Below are 6024 nucleotides of genomic sequence, written 5' to 3' on the forward strand. Positions count from 1 at the left end.
ATGGAAGGCAGAATCTGGTGAATTGAACAGGAACGAGGGGTCTCAGCCCCTCAAGTTTCTCCATCAACTTGTGAAGGAGTGAAGAGGTCATGGCCTTTATCTCTGCCAAACTTTCAGAGCTCTGGAGAATACTGAAGAAGCCTAGTGTCCTTCTGAGGGCAGGGCAGGGCACCCAGAGGAGCTCCACAGTGCCTGGGGCCTCTACCGCCTGAAAGAAGCTACCCCAGGAAGGAGGAGTCTAGAGCTGAACCCCCTGCAAACCCATCTGGCCACAGAGAACTCCCACAGACTGAGTAGCTGCAGGGAGTCAAAGAGATAGTGTCTGAGCACTCAATAAGTTACATATTATTATTATTTTTTTAATGTCGCAGAGCTGGAGGATCTTCTAATACTAGTAGCTGTTTTCTGGGCATTTCCTGTGGCCCAAGCGTTTTCATTCCCACCCTATCCCAAATGCTCCCCCCAACCTTAGGAGATGTATCAGCCACATCTCACTGAGTTAAGAGGGGTTGGAAGAACTTAAGTGGCACGCCTAAGTGTGCACACACACACACACACACACACACAGAGACACTGCTGTGCGCCTCAGGCACCTGCTGCGTGACCACCCAGGGCGAGGGCGCTGCGCAATGACAGCAACTCAGAGGCGCAGCCACACAAGGTCGCCGCGCAGTTCAGGGACAGGGCGCGCCTAGTCCACCTGGCAGCGGGGTCGAAGTGGCTCAAGGCAGTGACACCCCCTCCCCGGGGGTTGATGGGGGACTGTGCGGCTCTCAAGGGGCCCCCTGGGCCCATGGCGCCAGTATCAGCAGCAGTGACAGCAGAGGCGAGGGTGGGGCGCTCAAGCTGGGGCCTCTGACGCGCCTTAGTACAGATAACCACAGCAAGAGCAGCAACAATACTAACACCTCCTTTCAGGGAAGGGGCTTCAAGAGGGTCGCGAAGAACCCCGGGATGGCGACGGTGTGGAGGCGCTGAAACCCCACCCGGGGATGGAGAGGTATAAAGCAGCCGGCAAGTGGCTGGGGAATAATAAAATAAGAGGGAAGCTCAACCAGTGACCCTTGTCGGCAGTGAAAAGCGGCAGATTAGAAAATGTTTCATGCTAATTTCCATGGAGATTTCTTTAATTTATCGGAGATGGCTCGCCGGCCGCGTCCTGGTGGTCCGCCGTCCGGCTGCGGGGCGCGCGGGGCGCGCGGGCGCCTCCAACGTCTCCATCAGCGCGCCCCGGGCCGCCCGCGTTGCGCTCTCCTTCCCCCGCGCTGGCTTTTTTTTTTTTTTTTTTCTTTCTGCAGAGGTCTTAGGATTCTTGTCACATGATGGCTTCATCGAATCCCTCTCCCCCTCCTGATCCTTTCAAGCTCCTTCTCCTGCCTGGCATATCAAAGGGGATTTGTGAGTCACCGAGCCGGGACGCTGGCGTATAAAGTCATCAGCCTGGGCGGCACCACCTCGATCATTTGCCTCATTGTTCTTGCAAGGGGCCCGCGATGGCCCGGGATGGCAGCTGGTTTAATAACTAGATGAGTGGTTAAGTGAAAAATGTCAGCGCTTCAAGATAGAAAACGTAAAAAAAAATAAAAAAAAAAAAATAGACAGACAGCCGGAGAGTTTGGGCACAGTCTTCCCATGAAAGTTATCAGCAGCCCTGAAATAAAGGGGCACATCACTCAAGGAACGTGCTGCACACAATCCCCACTTTTTAAGCATTATTATTAGTCTTTTAGGATTTGATCGGCAATTTAAAGTATTAAGCCCTGTGCTGATTCAGCCACAGAATTCTAAGTTGCACTTTTTGTGATCATGCCTATGTGTTCACAAGCTTTATAAAGAATAACTGTTTTAAGCATATAAAAAAAATGAATTTCAGCATAATAGCAAAATAGAGCTTAAAAGGAAGAGTTCCACAGGCATATGCAAACGAATGGATGTGTGGTTATGGATGTGTTTCCACAATAAGCCCAAAGGGAGACTCAGGGTTTCAGGAAGTTTCCAGGTAGATTGCTCGTATATGCAGAATTATGAACCACGGTAAAGGCTGCCTTTATCTCCTTGTGGATTTTCCTGCTGCTTTCTCCATCTCTCTGAAGGCAGACAATGGGCACAATTCCCACCGAAGCTACAGCTCAAGCCTGAGGCGCTGGCTTCAGTGGAAATTTTCTTGGAGTAGCACTGTTCTGCTAAGTCATTTTTGATCAAAGATGCTCTGTAGATCTGCTGCTCACACTATCTGCATTCCCTCTGCTGAGTGCTTCCTTTACCTGAATTTGTACTTTCCAGGCTGCATTTCCAAAGGATCCCTGCCATATTGCTTTACTTTTTTGCAGGCACGGTCGTTAATAAAATGCTTTGGTTAGTTCCATTTTTAAAAGGTAGGGCAAGATTCCCTGGCATTAATTATTGAATATAAAATTCTGCCTGTGAAAAATTGAAGCATCCTCTTAAAATCTAGTCTCATGGGGCCTCCCCGGTGGCGCAGCGGTTGAGCTCTGGGTTGCGAAGCTGCCCGCAGCCTCTGCAGCGCTAGTTCGATCCCCGCTGGCTCCCCGGCCACCGGAGGAGGGTCCCACATGGCGCGCAGACCTCTCCTGCCGCCCGCTGCTCCCCTCAGCAGTGTACTTCGGTCCTTCTGCCTGCTCTGCTCCCCGCTCTGGCTCTGGTGAATTCTCTCACCCTCCCGCGCTTCTGACTGTACCCAGTGCTTGTATGTATAAATACATAAATCTTAAAAAAAAAAAAAATCTAGTCTCATGATAAATTCCCAGTGGTGAGGTGTGCTTGGGAAAATACAATAGGGATATGCATTAATTTTTTTTTTTTTTGCCATCCTATAAGTCATGTAACCAAATGTAACACACCAATGACTTTATAACTTGGACAAAATCAAAATAAAATAAACTTTTCCTATGTCCACATATGGATAAATTCACAGGCACTATTCTTAGCTAAAGAAAAGTGAATGGGCCCCTTTTTGAGGACTCTGCCATTTAATCATTAGAAATTACTCAGAGCTGAGATGGCAATTACCCGACGCTCAGACCACTGCCTCCTTCTTCTGTGGCTTTGTTATAGGCCCTGACCCAAAAGAATGGGTCCTTTGGCCTCTAGGGAAAAATTTACTAGAGAACGCTGGGTGTAGTTGAGCCAGGCACGGCTTTATGAGAGACACTCATGCTTGAGGAGCCTGTGCTGGAAAGGAGGGCTTAGCCTGGCTCTGGGATGGGGCTTAGGAGGAGACACTTCAAGGGCAGGTGCAGGAGGGGGGCAGCGTCACAGCTTGTCCTGGGCTGGGCGCGCCAGGGCATGCGGGGACAGGCTACACTCCAGCTGCACCTGTGGGCTCTCAGCCTCCTCGCTTCTGGAGGTTGTGAGATAATCACTGGTCAGAAGCTGAAGCTCTTTGACATGGCGCCTCGAGGTCAGTGTGGTGGCCAAATGGTTAGGACAGGGCTTGTGGTCCGTGACTCAGCCCACCTGTTCAAACAGGACTTGGGGCAACTCCTCTGCGGGCTGGTAATTTCTTTGACCTCGGCTGTCCTGGCCTCAGCAGCGGTTGACAAAGAATCAGCTTTGGTCCAGGAGTGTCTCAGCAACTTCGCTAACCCCCTACCGGAGGCCAGAGCTTCTGTTTGTCAGCCTTGATCTCATTTTTTTAATAAGCAATTTATTTATTTATTTATTTTAATGAACGACGAGGTTGTCCCTGACTACCAGCTCTTCAATATTTAGAGTACAATTTCATGTATGTTCCAACCTCAAATGATTTGGGGGTAGATGTTTGATTCTACTTTGCCCTTCTGCTTTGAAAATATTCAGAGCCTTGTTTGTGGAAAGTAAGACTCTTTAGATGTGTTCCTGCATCTGGAGGCATTGGCCCATAAGCTTGGATTCCACTTTGAAAATAGGCATTAACATTTCCATCCAGCTGCCATATTCTCTTGCTGTCTGCAGTTGTTAATGTCATGCTTACAAATATCCACAGTAAGATCTTTGACCCATGACCAATTATACTATTTTAATGATATTATATTAAAATCCTTTTTTCCAGCTAACAAAATGTGCGTAGGTTATTAGAGAGTTTTTCTTTTCTATGTCTAGCAGATATAAATTTTGTATCTCAGATATTTACGGGGGGGGGAGTCTAGGATATTTTATGAGTCTAGAAATGGAGCCTACGTGTGGGGTGACAGCACTGAGGGTTTGATAATCTGCCCCCCCACCCGGCATCATAATAGTGGACAAGGGTCAGAGCTATGAAAATGAAGCTTTTGCCAGCATGTTAGGGAAAATAGCAGGTTGTCCTCTTGTTTTTTTCCACTTTGTTCTTATTAAGCTCCTGTATTTTCTATTTAATGTGGTCTCTCATAGTCATCTCTCCTTGTCACCCCCTCAAAATTTGAGATCACCCTTGCATATAATTCTAGGCTTAATGACAGTGTGTTCCCACGGGATCATCCAGAGTTAAAGTTAGGAGTGGTAGGTGTTATGTCAGTAATTCCATAAATATGCAACAGTAAAATTAAGTGTTACCCAGAACTGTCTGTGTTCAGCAAATTCCTTCATATATGCTTGAATAGATTAAGTGACCATGTGCTTGGGGTATTAGATATTCACACCTTGTAAGAAGATTTTCTAAAAGTGATTTTGTCCCCTTTGTTTAAGGAGTGTGTGGATTGTCAAGATAGGACTTGAGGGGGAGATTTACTATTGCATTTCTGTGCCCAAAGCAGACATGTCATTGCCACTTTCCATTGTTGGTGGAATGTTCCCAGTGGACCCAGAATCCTTATGACACACGTTTATTCTTACAGATGAAAATGGAGGTTTAAGCCAGCAATAATTTAGTAGTGTCTTAATGATATAACCAAAATAATCTCAATATTCAAGCAAAGATTTAGGAGTCTTAACCCTACTGGCCTTATATGGTTGACCCTATTTTTATCTATATTAATAATCTATCAAGTTTCTGTTGATAAATGTTCATGGTACCTCCAGTCTGTCTTACTTATGTTTCTTGGGGTGAAAATACTTCAACCAGAAGCTGGTTCCAAGACAGGAGGAGATCCAGGAGAAAACGATTATAGAAAATTCAAGATATGGAGAGGAGATGATAATCATATAGTTTTCAAAATTTCAGTACATGTATGTGTGATTTGCACCTTATCACTATTCCTACACACACACACACTCACACACACACACACACACAAACATGCACACACACATGCGCATGTGATTTTTCAGGGTTGAGTAAGAATAACTGCCCAATACTCTGACATGGAACCCACTTCTTAACTGTGTTCAGAATCAAGGATAAATGCACAGCCCAGACAGGGCTCTGAGACTGGGCCCCACCTGAGATCTTGCTCCTTGACTGTGGTTGCTTCAGGCTTATCACTTTTGACATTTGTTCTGATAATTCTTTGTGGTGTATTGCAGAACATTTAGCCGCATCTCTGCCTTGTGACACACCTGCATCATTCCCAGGGAGGCAAACAAAAATGTCCCCTGGAATTGACCACTGTCCTGGTTGGGGGAATGGAGACAACAAAATGACTGCTGAGAACCACTGTTCTGGAATATTCCATTTTTAAAAATATGTTTGGCAGTCCCCCCATCTTCTCTCCATCATCCTTTTCCTTAATGCCTTTTCTAGCTTTGTCCTTCTATCTTTCAGAACTTAGCTGAGAAGGCAACCCCTATAAGCAGGCCTCCTTGATTTAGAAAATTATAGTTGTTCTACCCCATACCTCCAGTCCTAGCATAGCTCAGTCATTAGGACCTTGCTCCTCACCCCCATGAGGATATTAGCCCCTTTGAGCCTGGTCTCCCTCCGACCTTCTGCACAGTGCCCAACACAGGAGAAAAAACACCATGAGGTGGAAGCTGAGCCGGTAAAGGTAGAAGACTGTGTCACAGGTAGGCTTTGCCTGCAACAAACCCTTTTTTGACCAAGGCAAATGCCAAGGTAATTTTTGCTTTCTTAGTAAATCTGGAGACTCTTCAGGGCCGCTTTCCCTA

This window comes from Talpa occidentalis, unplaced genomic scaffold (genome assembly GCF_014898055.3).
Source record: "Talpa occidentalis isolate TD23 unplaced genomic scaffold, MPIMG_talOcc4v2.1 talOcc4.14, whole genome shotgun sequence".
NCBI lineage: Eukaryota > Metazoa > Chordata > Mammalia > Eulipotyphla > Talpidae > Talpa > Talpa occidentalis.